The sequence below is a fragment of the Scyliorhinus canicula genome, chromosome 1, assembly GCF_902713615.1.
Source record: "Scyliorhinus canicula chromosome 1, sScyCan1.1, whole genome shotgun sequence".
NCBI classification, from domain to species: domain Eukaryota; kingdom Metazoa; phylum Chordata; class Chondrichthyes; order Carcharhiniformes; family Scyliorhinidae; genus Scyliorhinus; species Scyliorhinus canicula.
The window spans coordinates 112,483,866-112,498,250 of NC_052146.1; the positions used below are offsets into that span (position 1 = coordinate 112,483,866).

A 14,385-nucleotide genomic window follows, 5' to 3' on the forward strand; every position below is an offset into this window, starting at 1 on the left:
GATAGAGAGAGAGATAGAGATAGAGAGAGAGAGAGTGAGACAGAGAGAGTGAGACAGAGAGAGAGACCGAGAGAGAGACCGAGAGAGTGAGATAGAGAGAGTGAGACAGAGAGTGAGACAGAGAGAGAGACCGAGAGAGAGACCGAGAGAGTGAGATAGAGAGAGTGAGACAGAGAGTGAGACAGAGAGAGTGAGACCGAGAGAGAGACCGAGAGAGAGACCGAGAGAGTGAGATAGAGAGAGTGAGACAGAGAGTGAGACAGAGAGAGTGAGACCGAGAGTGAGACCGAGAGAGAGACCGAGAGAGAGACCGAGAGAGTGAGATAGAGAGAGTGAGATAGAGAGAGTGAGACAGAGAGAGTGAGACAGAGAGAGTGAGACAGAGAGAGTGAGACAGAGAGAGTGAGACAGAGAGAGAGACCGAGAGAGTGAGATAGAGAGAGTGAGATAGAGAGAGAGAGACAGAGAGAGAGAGACAGAGAGAGTGAGACAGAGAGAGTGAGACAGAGAGAGTGAGACAGAGAGAGAGACCGAGAGAGTGAGATAGAGAGAGAGAGAGATAGAGAGAGAGAGAGAGAGAGCAGTACGGTAGTATGGTGGGCAGCACGGTAGCACAATGGTTACCACAGTTGCTTCACAGCTCCAGGGTCCCAGGTTCGATTCCCGGATTGGTTCGCTGTCTGTGTAGAGTCTGCACATTCTCCCCGTGTCTATGTGGGTTTCTTCCAGGAGCTCCGGTTTGCTCCCACAGTTCAAAGATGTGCAGGTTAGGTGGATTGGCCATGCTAAATTGTCCTTTGTGTCCAAAAAGGATTAGGTGGGGTTATTGGGTTACGTGGATGCGGTGGAGGTATGGGCTTAAGTAGGGTGCTCTTTCCAAGGCTCGGTGCAGACTCAATGGGCCGAATGACCTCCTTCTGCACTGTAAATTCTATGATTCTATGGTGTAGATACACCCACAGTGCTGTTAGGGAGGGAGTTCCAGAACTTTGATCCAGAGACAGCGAAGGAGCAGAGATATAGTTCCAAGTCAGGATAGTGTGTGGCTTGGAGAAGAAATGCAGGAGGCGGTGTTCCCCTGCATTTGCTGCCCTTGTCCTTGTAGATGGTGTTGGGTTTGGGAGGCACTGTCAAAGGAAATGCTGCACCATTCAGTTAAATCATGGGTGATGCGCTCATCAACTTTATTTGCCGACATTTGCTCCATAAACCTTGATATGCCATTCGTGGTTCAGTTAGTAGCACTCTTTCATCAATGTTAAGAAGGTTGGGACTTCAAGTTGCTCTACTTGACTTGATCGCAAAATTCTACGGTCACTCTCCGTAGGTCCTGAAGAGGTGATGTCATCTCTCTGAGGACACATTAAATTGAAGCCCTGCCCCCTCTCTCAGGCAGATGTAAAAGATTGCATTACACAATTTTGAAGAAAGGCAGGGATTTATGTATGCCTAGTGCTCTGGTCAATATTCATCCCTCAATCAGCATCATAAAAACAGATTATCTGGCGATTACCACGTTGCTTTTTGTGGGACTTTGATGTGCACAAATTGGATGCTGCCTTTCTGAACATTGCTACAGTAACATCCCTTCAAAGGTATTTCATTGGCTGTAAAGTGCTTTGGGATATCCAATGGTTCTGAAAGGTATTCTATTAACGTAAGCCTTTCTTTCTTATATTCTTACCCACCAAGCGTCTATCAGTTTTACTCTTGAACGTTCCAATGGACCCCCAGCAACGTCAGCATTTTGACGAGGTGAGAGTTTCAGTTTTTAACTGTGAAAAGGTGCTTCCTAACTTCATTCTTAAATGGCCTGGCCCTGATTTTAAGATTGTGGTGTATTTTTCTTGATTTCAACCACCAGAGGAAATAATTTTCCCATCTCTACCCAAACTGAATGCTTTTATCAATTTAAACACATTTAATTAGATTACCCCTCAACTTGCAATACACAAGGAAAAGCAAGTCCAGTCTATGCCACCTCTCCTCATAGTTGAAGTCCCAGTACCATTCTGGTGAATCTGCCAGGCCAATACATTTTTCCTCACAGCTCTCACATTTTATGAGTGGAATTGTCAGTATCTAAGCTTCATAGAAGCTAAAAGGATCTCCTGCAAGGGTGAAACCATGCTTAGGTCTCAAATTCAATCCAGGTCTGCCTTGTGTGGTGATATGGGTGGGAGCACTGCCATTGGTGCAGAGCATTGGTTTCCCATTGGCTCTGGCTGGTCATGTGCCTCTCGTCTGATTGGCTGGGACTAGTCATGTGACTGCTCACCAATTGGTCGACAGGCAAGTAGACCCCGCCGCCGAGGCGGGGTATAAGTACCCAGGTTTCCCAGCGGTCGGCCTTTCTCTGCAGTCGACCACCGGGCTAACATCTAGCTGATTAAAGTCACAGTTTGGGTCTTCACCGTGCCTCGAGTCCAATTGATGGTACATCAATTTAATTAGCTAGAATTTTGGAATGGAGCTACGCATCAAGCCTGACTGCCTCCGCACCAGCCCGCGTGCCTCAAATGCGCCTGCAATCTTTAAACACTGGCAGGTGTGCTTCAACAGTTACCTGACAACTGCTGCCAGCAAGCCCACCAAGGAGCAGAAACTCCACATCCTCCACTCGTGCGTGGGCACGGCGGTATATTCAATGATTGAGGACGAAAGCGATTATGATGCGGCCATGGATATCCTGAAAGGACACTTTCTCCGGCCGGTCAACGAAGTATACGCACGGCATCTCCTGACGACTAGACAACAGTTCCCTGGTGAGTCACTCGACGAATTCTACCAGGCCCTCACAGCTCTAGGGAGAATGTGCGCCTGTCCCCAAGTTTCTGCGACAGAGCACATGGAACTTTTAATTAGAGACGCTTACGTTGCCGGCATTCAATCGTCTTCTATCCGCCAACGATTGCTGGAGAAGAACGCCCTCAGCCTAGCTGAGGCACGGACTCTTGCAACCTTCCTGGAGGTCGCTGACCTGAATGGCCGCGCATATGCCCCCGGCCGCGTGGCAACCCCCTGGACATGGTGGCACGCGCCACCCCCGTCCTCTGCTGACCCCAACCCCCCCCCCCCCCCCAGGCCTGCGCTGCGGGACGCTCCGATAAGCTATCGGGGCCCCGCTGCTATTTTTGTGGCCTCTCCAAGCACACACCCCCTCCCCGCGCGCTGCCCGGCTCGCTCCACTCTGTGTAAGAGCTGCGGGAAGAAGGGCCACTACGCGGTGGTCTGCCAGACCAAGTCGGTCGCTGCTGTTCTGCGCAGCGACCGCGGATCGCCCCCCCCCCCGGGCCCCCCCAGGGCCCCACGCCGCGCACCAACCTCTCCGGCCCGCCTTCCGGCTCCCGCAACGGCCCCACGGTCCTCCCGACCCGCACTCCCAGCTGCCCCGACTGGCTCGCGGACACCGCTGACACTGCCCCCAGCCGCCACGAGGCTCCCATGGGCACTGCCATCTTGGGGCCCCGGCTCCACGTGCGGGTCCTGGGCGCCGCCATCTTGAGCCAACATGGAAGGCCCTGCCAGCGATTACTCTGCCACCGAGGATGACCTGGAAATCTCGCCACGACTTGCTTCCATCACGCTCGACCAGTCGCGACCATGCACGCTCGCCAAAACTACGACAACGATCCAGCTCAACGGACACAAGACGAAATGCCTACTGGACTCCGGGAGCACGGAAAGTTTCATCCACCCCGACACGGTAAGATGCTGCGCGCTCCCATCCTTCCAGTTAAGCATAAAATCGAATTGGCCTCGGGTTCGCAATCCGTCCAAATCACCGGGTGCTGCATAGCGGACCTCACGGTCCAGGGGAGGGTTTTCAAAAACTTCAAACTCTTCATTCTCCCCCATCTATGCGCTCCGGCACTCTTGGGCCTGGATTTCCAGTGCAACCTGCAGAGCTTGACCTTCCAATTCGGCGGCCCTATTCCCCCCCTTACTGTCTGCAGCCTCACGTCCCTCAAAGTGGACCCCACTTCCTTGTTTGCTAATCTCACCCCAGATTGTAAACCTGTCGCCACTAGGAGCAGACGATACAGTGCCCAGGACCGGACCTTCATCGGGTCCGAGGTCCAGAGGCTCCTTAAGGAAGGAGTTATCGAGGGCAGCAACAGTCCCTGGCGAGCCCAAGTGCTGGTAGTTCGGACTGGGGAGAAAAACCGGATGGTCATTGACTACAGTCAGACCATCAACAGGTTTACGCAGCTGGACGCGTATCCTCTCCCACGTATTTCAAACCTGGTTAACAAGATCGCAAAATACAAAGTCTTTTCCACGGTGGACCTTAAGTCCGCCTACCACCAGCTCCCCATCTGCGCGAGTGACCGCAAGTACAACGCGTTTGAGGCAGATGGGCGCCTCTATCACTTCCTCAGGGTTCCCTTCGGTGTTACTAATGGGGTCTCGGTCTTCCAACGGGCGATGGACCGAATGGTCGACAAGCATGGGTTACGGGCTACCTTCCCGTACCTCGATAACGTCACCATCTGCGGCCATGACCAGCAGGACCATGACATCAACCTTCAAAAATTCCTCCGAACCGCAAAACTACTTAATTTAACTTACAATAAGGATAAGTGCGTGTTTAGCACCGACCGTCTAGCCATCCTTGGCTACGTAGTGCGTAACGGAGTGATAGGCCCCGATCCTGAACGCATGCGCCCCCTCATGGAGCTCCCCCTCCCCCACTCCCTCAAAGCCCTCAAACACTGCCTGGGCTTCTTCTCCTATTACGTCCAGTGGGTCCCCAACTACGCCGCCCCCTCATCCAGTCCACCTCTTTTCCCCTGTCGATGGAGGCCCGCCAGGCTTTTAGCCGCATCAAAGCGGATATCGCAAAGGCCACGATGCGTGCTATCGACGAGTCCCTCCCATTCCAGGTCGAGAGCGACGCGTCTGATGTAGCTCTGGCGGCCACCCTCAACCAAGCGGGCAGACACGTGGCCTTCTTCTCCCGGACCCTCCACACTTCCGAAATCCGCTACTCCTCGGTGGAAAAGGAGGCACAGGCCATAGTCAAAGCTGTGCGATATTGGAGGCACTATCTGGCTGGCAGGCGGTTTACCCTCCTCACAGACCAACGGTCAGTAGCTTTCATGTTTCGATAATGCACAGAGGGGCAAGATCAAGAACGACAAGATCTTGCGGTGGCGGATCGAGTTGTCCACATACAACTACGATATCTTGTATCGTCCTGGGAAGCTCAACAAGCCTTCCGATGCCCTATCCCACGGTACCTGCGCCACCGCGCAGATTGACCGCCTCCGCTCCCTCCACACGGACCTCTGCCATCCAGGGGTCACTCGTTTTTACCATTTTATTAAGACCCGCAACCTGCCCTACTCCGTTGAGGAAGTCAGGGCCGTCACCAGGGACTGCCACGTCTGCGCCGAGTGCAAACCGCACTTCTACCGCCCCGAACGAGCACATCTGATCAAGGCATCCCGCCCCTTTGAATGTCTCAGTATAGACTTCAAGGGTCCCCTCCCCTCCAACAACCGTAACACATATTTCTTGAGTGTTATCGACGCGTACTCCCGCTTCCCTTTCGCCATTCCCTGTCCCGACATGACCACAACAACCGTCATAAAGGCCCTCCTCTCCATCTTCTCCCTGTTTGGTTACCCCGCGTACATCCACAGCCACCGGGGGTCCTCCTTTATGAGTGACGAACTGCGTCAGTTCCTGCTCAGCAGGGGCATAGCCTCTAGCAGGACGACCAGTTATAACCCCAGGGGTAACGGTCAGGTCGAGCGGTAGAATGGCACCATTTAGAAGACCATTCTGCTGGCCCTACGGTCCAGAGATCTCCCTATCCCCCGTTGGCAAGAGGTCATCCCTGACGCCCTTCACTCAATCCGGTCTCTCCTCTGTACTACCACTAATCAAACACCTCATGAACGTCTTCTGGTTTTCCCCAGGAAGTCGGCCTCAGGATCCCCTCTCCCGACCTGGCTGGCCACCCCCGGACCCATCTTGCTCCGGAAGCATGTGCGGGTGCACAAATCTGACCCGTTGGTTGAGCAAGTCCAGTTACTCCACGCCAACCCGCAATATGCGTACGTGGAGTACCCCGACGGTCGGCAGGATACGGTCTCGCTCCGGGACCTGGCACCCGCCGGCGTGCGGCCTTCTCCCCCTACACCAACACCTCCCCCCAACCCCAATTCCCCCCAGCACCCCCCACGCCCCCACGATCCAGCCCACAGACCCCCCCTTCCCCGATTACAGCATCTCCACCACCGGCCCGGGGTACGGAGACACATTTACGACCGACGTGTCCGGAGGCAAGGACGACCATCGGCCCGACGTCACCGGCTCCACTGCGACGGTCCTCCAGAACACCACGGGCACCCAACAGGCTGATCGTGACCATCTGATGCAACCATGGGACTTTATTGGACTCTATTGTAATTTTTTTTGCATCCTAATGTAGTATGTAGTATTGTTTATTTTTGCCACGAGCCAGTGGACAGCCATATCTTCGATTAACTCTACTCATATCACCAGCCCTCAGACCCCCCCCTCTCTCTCTTCCCCTCACACACCCCCCCCCCGCCTTATTTCTCCTCAAGGGGTGAATGTGGTGATATGAGTGGGAGCACTGCCATTGGTGCAGAGCATTGGTTTCCCATTGTCTCTGGCTGGTCAAGTGCCTCTCATCTGATTGGCTGGGACTAGTCATGTGACTGCTCACCAATGGGTCGAGAGGCAAGTAGACCCCGCCTCCAAGGCGGGGTATAAGTACCCAGGTTTCCCGGCGGTCGGCCTTTCTCTGTAGTCGACCATCGGGCTAACAACTAGCTGATTAAAGCCACAGTTTGGATCTTCACTGTGCCTCGAGTCCAATTGATGGTACATCACCCTGCTGCAACTGACCTCAAGCCTTCATCCTTTCAGAATATCCGGGTATTATTTTTCCCTCATATGCTTCTCTCAATTTCCCTTAAATGCATCTATGCTATTCTTAACCACTCTATGTGGTTTCACATTCCCACCACTCTCAAGCCAAAGGTGCTTCTCCTGAATTCCATTATTTATATTTATGGCCCTAGGATTTGGTCTCTCTCAAGTGCTAACAAAGTCTCTGCAGATACTCCAACGTAATCTTAAAATAATTGAGGGCATTCCTCAACCAATTTAAAGAGCCTCAACTTTATAGATCTTTACCAGGTACAACCTCTCAGTTTAGCCATCATTAATACTTTTTTAAGGAAAATCTGTAATCATTTGCAAAAATTCTGTCATAGGAAGTGAGCGTCGCTGGCTGGGCCAGCATTTATTGCCCATCCCTAATTGCCCTTGAAAAGTTGATGGTGAGCTGCCTTCTTGAAACATTGTAGTCGATATGGTGTAGGTGGACCCACAGTGCTGTCAGGGAGGGAGTTCCAGGATCTTGACCCAGTGACAGGGAAGGAACGGCAATATAGATACAAGTCAGGTTTGGTGGGCGGGTGGTCGGTAAATTTTCAGGTGATGGCGATCCCATCCATCTGCTGTTCCTGCTCTTCTAGGGGTAGAGGTCACGGGTTTGGAAGATGCTGTGAAAGGAGCCTTTTTTAATTAATAAATTTAGAAATTGTCCCTTTCCAATTAAGTGTGACCAATCCACCTATCCTGCACATCTTTTGGGTTGTGGGGGTGAGACCCATGCAAACACGGGGAGAATGTGTAAACTCCACACGGACCCAGGGCCAGGATCGAACCCGGGTCCTCGGCGCCATGAGGGTGCAGTGCTAACCACTGTGCCGCTCCTGTTGAAGGAGCCTTGGTGAGTTGATGCAGTGCATCTTGTAGATTGTATACACTGTGCATCGCTGGTGGAGTTTATGGTCAATGGAAACCATCAGGATATTGATGGTGGGGGATGTAATCGTGGTAATAGTGGTAATAGTGGTAACACCATTGAATGTCGTGGGGAGATGGTTGTATTCTCTCTTGTTGGAGAAGGCCATTGCCTGGCACTTGTGGATATGAATAATGAGTATGGGGTGGAGGTTAACTTTATGGGCTTTGGAGATGCTGTTTGACGGAGTGTGTTGGACATGTTTTCCATCTGACTATTGTTCCTTCTCATTTTCAAATAGAGTAAAGGGTTATGAAACACTTTTTTTTATGTGAGTACTGCTGAATTGCTATGCATTCTGGTATAATAAAGCCAGTACAATGAGGGTTAGTGTTTGTGTAATGTTACTAATGAGCATCTACAGACGTCTCCAGTCCAACTCTTCAGCAGCTTGTGTCTGAATGGATTCATCCGGGCGCACAAAATTGCAGCTCGCAGTGGTACCAAACCGTTCAAACAAGGCCAGAATTTCACCGCAAAATCTTTGGCAGTACAGTTCCAATTCGAATTGTGTTTGTAGTGTCGACTAACACTTCTGGGTGGAGCCTGCACTTTACTAAATAATCACTTTGAACACAGTGATTGCCACCTCGATGTCAGTTTGGTTGTGTTTCCCATGGGTTGGGTTCTGGGAGGAGCTGTTCTCCCCAGTGGAAGAAGCTTTCTTAAAGGCCAACACCCATTTCTATGATGATAATGGACTGTGTGGGAGACACACGCACGGTCAATAACCATCCCTTCCAGAGACTGTAAGAACTAACGGGCTGTAATTCACTGTTTGCTCACCTCAGTGAAGCCTTGTGCCAACTGTTGGTGTTGCTGAGCATCTCCAGGTACCCAGTAGCCCAGACAGGAGCCAGCCCCAATCTTGTCGCACTAGGTGAGGTGCTACTCTCGGGGGCAATCTGCTTGTCCCCCATTTCCTTTGTTGGCTTCAGGCAGGTAAGTACCATCCAGGACCCACTAATCCCCTCTCCAGAAGAGTACTTGCTGGGGACATGCCTATACTTAAGCCGGTTGGTGGGGTAGAGGTTCTGGGTGATTTAGCTCTCTTGTTTGAATGCAATTTGAATTGTTCCTCTAGAAAATCGAGATTGTCTTGTGAGCTGGATTATTAAGGCCTCGTTATTGGCACTTTGAAAACAGAGGGGAATCACAATTTAGGTGCACGGTGTTACTGTTAAAGAAATTGTAGAATGAATGAATTAATTAATTAAATGGATGGGGAAGCTTTAACTAAATCAAGCTGCAAATATTGCAGCATTAAATATCTAGTTCACGCCATTCATTCTGCCTTTCCAAGGGAATCATAGAATTCCTACCATGTAGAAGGAGGCCATTCGACCCATCTACACCGATCTTCTGAACAAGCACCCAATCAAGGCCCACTTCCGCATCCTATCCCAGCGACCCCACAACCCCACCTACGGCAACACTAAGGGCAATTTATCATGGCCACTCCACCTAACCTTCACATCTTTGGACTGTGGGAGGAAACCGTAGCATCCGGAGGAAACCCACGCAGACACGGGGAGAACGTAGACAATCACCCGAGGCTGGAATTGAACCCTGGTCCCTGGCGCTGTGAGGGGTAGGGTTTTGTTTGAATATTTTATTATCGTATTTGAAATTTTTTAGAACAGTAACAAAAACAATGACATCAACATGGTAAAATAAACATTTCCCCCCCAGCCCAATCTTCACACACCTCAACCATACAACAACAATCCATCCCCCCCCCCCCCCCCCCCACCCGGGAATACTGATACTGCATCTGCTGACATTTTAATTTTCCCCGAGAAAGTCGATGAACGGCTGCGACCTCCGGGAGAACCCTAACATTAACCCTCTTAATGCGAACTTTATCTTCTCGAGAAACCCAGCCATGTCACTAACCCAGGTCTCTACACACGGGGGCTTCGAGTCCCTACACATTAATGAGATCTGTCTCTGGGCTGCCAGGGAGGCAAAGGCCAGGACGTCGGCCTCTTTCGCCCCCTGAACTCCCGGATCTCCCGACACTCCAAAGATGGCTACCTCCGGACTCAGCACCACCTGTGTTTTTAGCACCGTGGACATTGCCTCAGCAAAACCCTACCAAAACCCACTAAGCTTCAGGCATGCCCAAAACATGTGGACATGATTTGCTGGGCTTCCCGCGCACCTCGCACACCTATCCTCTACCCCAAAAAACTTGCTCATCCTAGCCACTGTCATGTGGGCCTGGTGGACTACCTTAAATTGTATCAGGCTAGGCCTGAGACATGATGAGGAGATATTAACCCTGCTTAGGGCATCCGCCCATAGACCAGCCTCTATCTCTCCTCCTAGCTTGTCCTCCCACTTGCCCATCAGCTCCTCCACCGGAGTTTCCTCTGCCTCCGAATGCTCCTGGTAAATATCCGATACCTTCCCCTCTCCCGCCCAGGTATTGGAAACTACTCTATCCTGTATCTCCCTTAGTGGCAGCAGTGGAAAGGCCGGCACCTGTTTTCTCAGGATGCCGCGCACCTGCAAATATCTAAACCCAGTCCCTGCTGGCAATTAAAATTTATCCTCCAAAGCTTTCAAGCTGGGAAAGCTCGCATCTATAAATAGATCCCCCATCCTTCTAATTCCTGCCTTCTGCCAACTCCGGAACCCGCCATCCAGCCTACCCGGTACAAACATATGATTATTATAAATCGGGGTCCAAATCAATGCTCCCTCACTCTCTTATATCTCCTCCTTTGCCCCCAGGTCCTCAGAACTGCCACCACCACCGGACTTGTGGAGTATCGGGCCAGCGACAACGGCAGAGGTGCCGTTACCAATGCTCCCAGACTGGTGTCTTGACATGACGCCGCCTCCATCCGCTCCCATGCCGACCCCTCCCCCACTACCCACTTCCTGATCATGGCTAGATTAGCCACCCAGTAGTAATTGCAGAAGTTCGGCAGCGCCAACTCACTCTACCCCCCGACTGCGCTGCAGCAACACTTTCTTCACTCGTGGGGTTTTACCCGCCCACACAAAGACCAAAATAATCTTATTCACCCGCTTGAAAAAGGCCTTTGGGATGAAGATGGGGAGGCACTGAAAGACAAACAGAAATCTGGGGAGGACCATCATTTTCACAGTCTATACCCTCCCCGCCAGTGATAGCGGGAGCATGTCCCATTTCTTAAAGTCCCCTTCCATTTGTTCTACCAACCGGAATAGGTTTAACTTGTGCAGTGCCTCCCATTCCCGGGCCACCTGGATTCCCAGATATCAAAAGCTCTTCCCTACCATTCCAAGCGGCAGCTCTCCCAGTCTCTTCTCCTGCCCTCTCCTTCTGAGGGCATCATAATAACATTCAAAAGCCTTTGAACATTGGCCTCGAGTTGCCTGCCCTTTACAAATCCCGTCTGGTCTTCTCCTATCACCCCTGGGACACAGTCCTCTATCCTTGTGGCCAGTATCTTAGCCAACAGTTTGGCATCCACATTCAGTAGGGAAATTGGCCTGTGTGACCCACATTGCTCCGGATCCTTCTCCCGTTTCAGGATCAATGAAATCGAGGCCTGCGACATTGTTGGGGGGAGGACTCCCTTCTCTCTTGCTTCGTTAAATGTCCTCACCAGCAGTCGGCTCAATATCTTTGAAAACGTCTCATAGAATTCCACCAGGTAGCCGTCAGGCCCCGGGGATGTGGTGATATGCATCACTGTAAATACACAAGGGTTAATGTAAATACTTGTAGACTAGCTAGACACTAGAGGGAGCACCAGAGACATGACACACAGACACTCAACCAATAGGTCAGTAAGATAGGACACGACCAATGGGCATAAACGACACACAGAGGTGACACTACCACAGGAGGGCATTACACCAACCCTTATAAAAGGACACAGCACACATGATCTTCCTCTTTCCAGTGGAGACAGGGTTGATTTGAAACACATCACACCCACCACCTGGATTGTAGCAGACTGGTTCGTCAGTCTGAGTAGCTATAGCAGGATTAACAGGAGAGTCGAATCCAAGTAGGAGAATCGTTAACAGTTTAATAAACGTGTTAAAGCTATCTCCAAGTCTGAACCTTCCTTTGTCAGAGTGCACATCAAGGAAGCAGCTTATGCTACGTCAAGAGCATAACAAAACAGGGGCCTTGCCCGACTTCATGCCCTCCAGCCCCTTGATTATTTCCTCAATCTCAATTGGGGCTCCCAGCCCCTCCACCAGGTCCTGTTCCACCCTCGGGAACCTCAACTGATCCAGAAATCACCTCATCCCCTCCACCCCAGCTGGGGGTTCCGACTCATATCATTTACTATAAAACTCCTTCAACACCTTGTTCACCCCCACTGGGTCCAGGACAGTTTTACCGTCTATACTCTTTACTTTCCCTATCTCCCGGGCCGCCTCTCTTTTCCTGAGCTGGTGAGCCAACATTCTGCTTGCCTTTCCCCCGTACTCATAGATCACCCCCCCCCCCTTGCCTTCCTCAACTGTTCCACTGCTTTCCCTGTGGTCAACAGCCCAAACTCAGCCTGTAACATCCGCCGCTCCCTCAGTAGCCCCGCGTCCGGGGCCATCGAGTATTCCTGTCCAACTGGAGTATCTCTTCCACTAACCTGTCCTTCTCAGCCTGTTCCACCTTTTCTCTGTGGGCCCGTATCGAGATTAATTCCCCTCTGACCACGGCCTTCAAAGCTTCCCAGACCGTCGCTGCAGAGACCTCCCTCATATCATCTGTTTCCAGGTAGTTCTGGATGGACTTGTTAACCCGCCCACAGATCGCTTTGTCCGCCAGCAACCCCACATCCAGTCTCCACAGCGGGCATTGCCCTCTCTCCACACTAACCCGTAGATCCACCCAGTGCCGGGCATGATCCAACACTGTGATTGCCGAATACTCAGTATCCACCACCTACGGTATTAGCGTCCTGCTCAAAACAAAAAAGTCGATGTGAGAGTATACCTTGTGGGCATGTGAAAAAAAGGAAAACTCCTTCGCCCTCGGCTGTGCAAACCTCCATGGGTCTACTCTCCCCATCTGTTCCATAAACCCATTCAATTCCTTTGCCACGGCTGGCACCCTCCCTGTCCTGGATTTTGACTGGTCAATTCCGGATCAATGACTGTGTTGAAGTCCCCTCCCATGATCAGGTTAATGGACTCTTAGTCTGGGATCTTACCTAACACCCGCCTCATAAATTCCACGTTGTCCCAACTAGGAGCATATATGTTCACACGTATCACTCACACCCCCTCCAGCTTCCCACTCACCATTATGTACCTACCCCCCTTGTCTGACATGATTCTTCCTGGCTCAAATGCCACTTGTTTGCTGATCAAGATTGCTACCCTCCTGGTCTTTGAGGCCACCCCTTCCTCAATCTCGTCTGGTCTGTAACCTTGGGGTGTGTCTCTTGTCGCATTGCCACGTCCGCCTTCAGTTCCCTCAAATGCGCGAACACGTGAGCCCTCTTGACCGGCCCATTCAGTCCTCTCGCGTTCCATGTGATCAGCCTGGATGGGAGGCTTCCAACCCCTCCCCCCCCGCCGACTAACCATCACCCTTTTTAGGCCAGCATCGTGCTCGCGCCCTCCATTTCCTTGAGTCCCCACTCGGGCTGTCGCCGTTCCCGATCTCCCATTTCTCCCCTAGTAACAGTTCCTCCCCTGTCAGCAAAGCGGCTCCCCCCCTTCCCCCCCCCCCCCCCCCCCCCCCCCCCCCCCCCCCCCCCCCCCCGCAACAGCACTAATAACTCAATTCCCCAAGTCAAGGTCCAGCTTAACACCTATCCACCCCCCACTGCGCTTCCGAGAGGCAGCTGAGCCATGCTGACTCGATAGCTCCCACCCCGGCACCAAGCAGTCTGTCTCCCTTTTGTATTCTCCTCTCTCCCTCCCCACATGAATAAACATTTTAAAAGCATCACATTTTCCAGTAAACAAACAGAAAAAACAGTGAAGGAACAATAACTTTAGAAAATTAGTCACCCAAAAAGCAGAACTAAATTCAAAGCCCGTCATCCCCTCTAACAAGGTCCCTGCAAGACAGATCAACCTTTAACCATCCACACAGCCCATTATTTCACATAGAGCTACTTAAATTTTTACAATCCAGCACCACAAATCGCTGCCACAGTACTTCTCCAAGGCTTAAGTGTCTTTTAATTCGCCTCCAGCTTCATTTCTTTAATGGAAGTCCATACTTCATCTGGTGTTTCAAAGTAGAAGTCCTGTTCCTCATGTGTGACCCACAGACAGGCTGGATACAGCACCCCGAACTTCACCCCCTTCTTAAAGAGGGTCGTTTTTGCCCGATTGAACCCAGCTCGCCTCTTGGCCAAATCCGCTCCCAGGTCCTGATAAATGCGCAACTCACAGTTCTCCCACTTGCTGCTCCGTTCCTCTTGGCCCACCGCAAAACGTGTTCCATGTCCATGGAACGGTATAAATGTACCACCATGGCCCTCGGCGGTTCGTTCACTCTGGGCTTCCTCGCGAGTGCTCTGTACGCTCTGTCCAATTCCAGGGGCCGAGGGAACAGCCCAGCC

The 14,385-nt window shown here is 51.7% G+C and overlaps 1 protein-coding gene across 2 annotated transcripts in view; it reads left to right on the top strand.

Moving 5' to 3' along the window:
* cldn23l (claudin 23-like) overlaps positions 1-14,385 on the top strand; it is a 33,665-nt gene that overhangs the window by 2,814 nt on the left and 16,466 nt on the right. The window contains exon 2 of one of the 2 annotated variants that reach the window (XM_038818564.1): positions 1,693-1,755. The exons of the other annotated variant lie outside the window; for it this stretch is intronic. The gene's annotated coding sequence lies outside the window, so the exon portion shown is untranslated. The remainder of the gene's footprint in view (positions 1-1,692; positions 1,756-14,385) is intronic. 2 annotated transcript variants of the gene reach the window in all.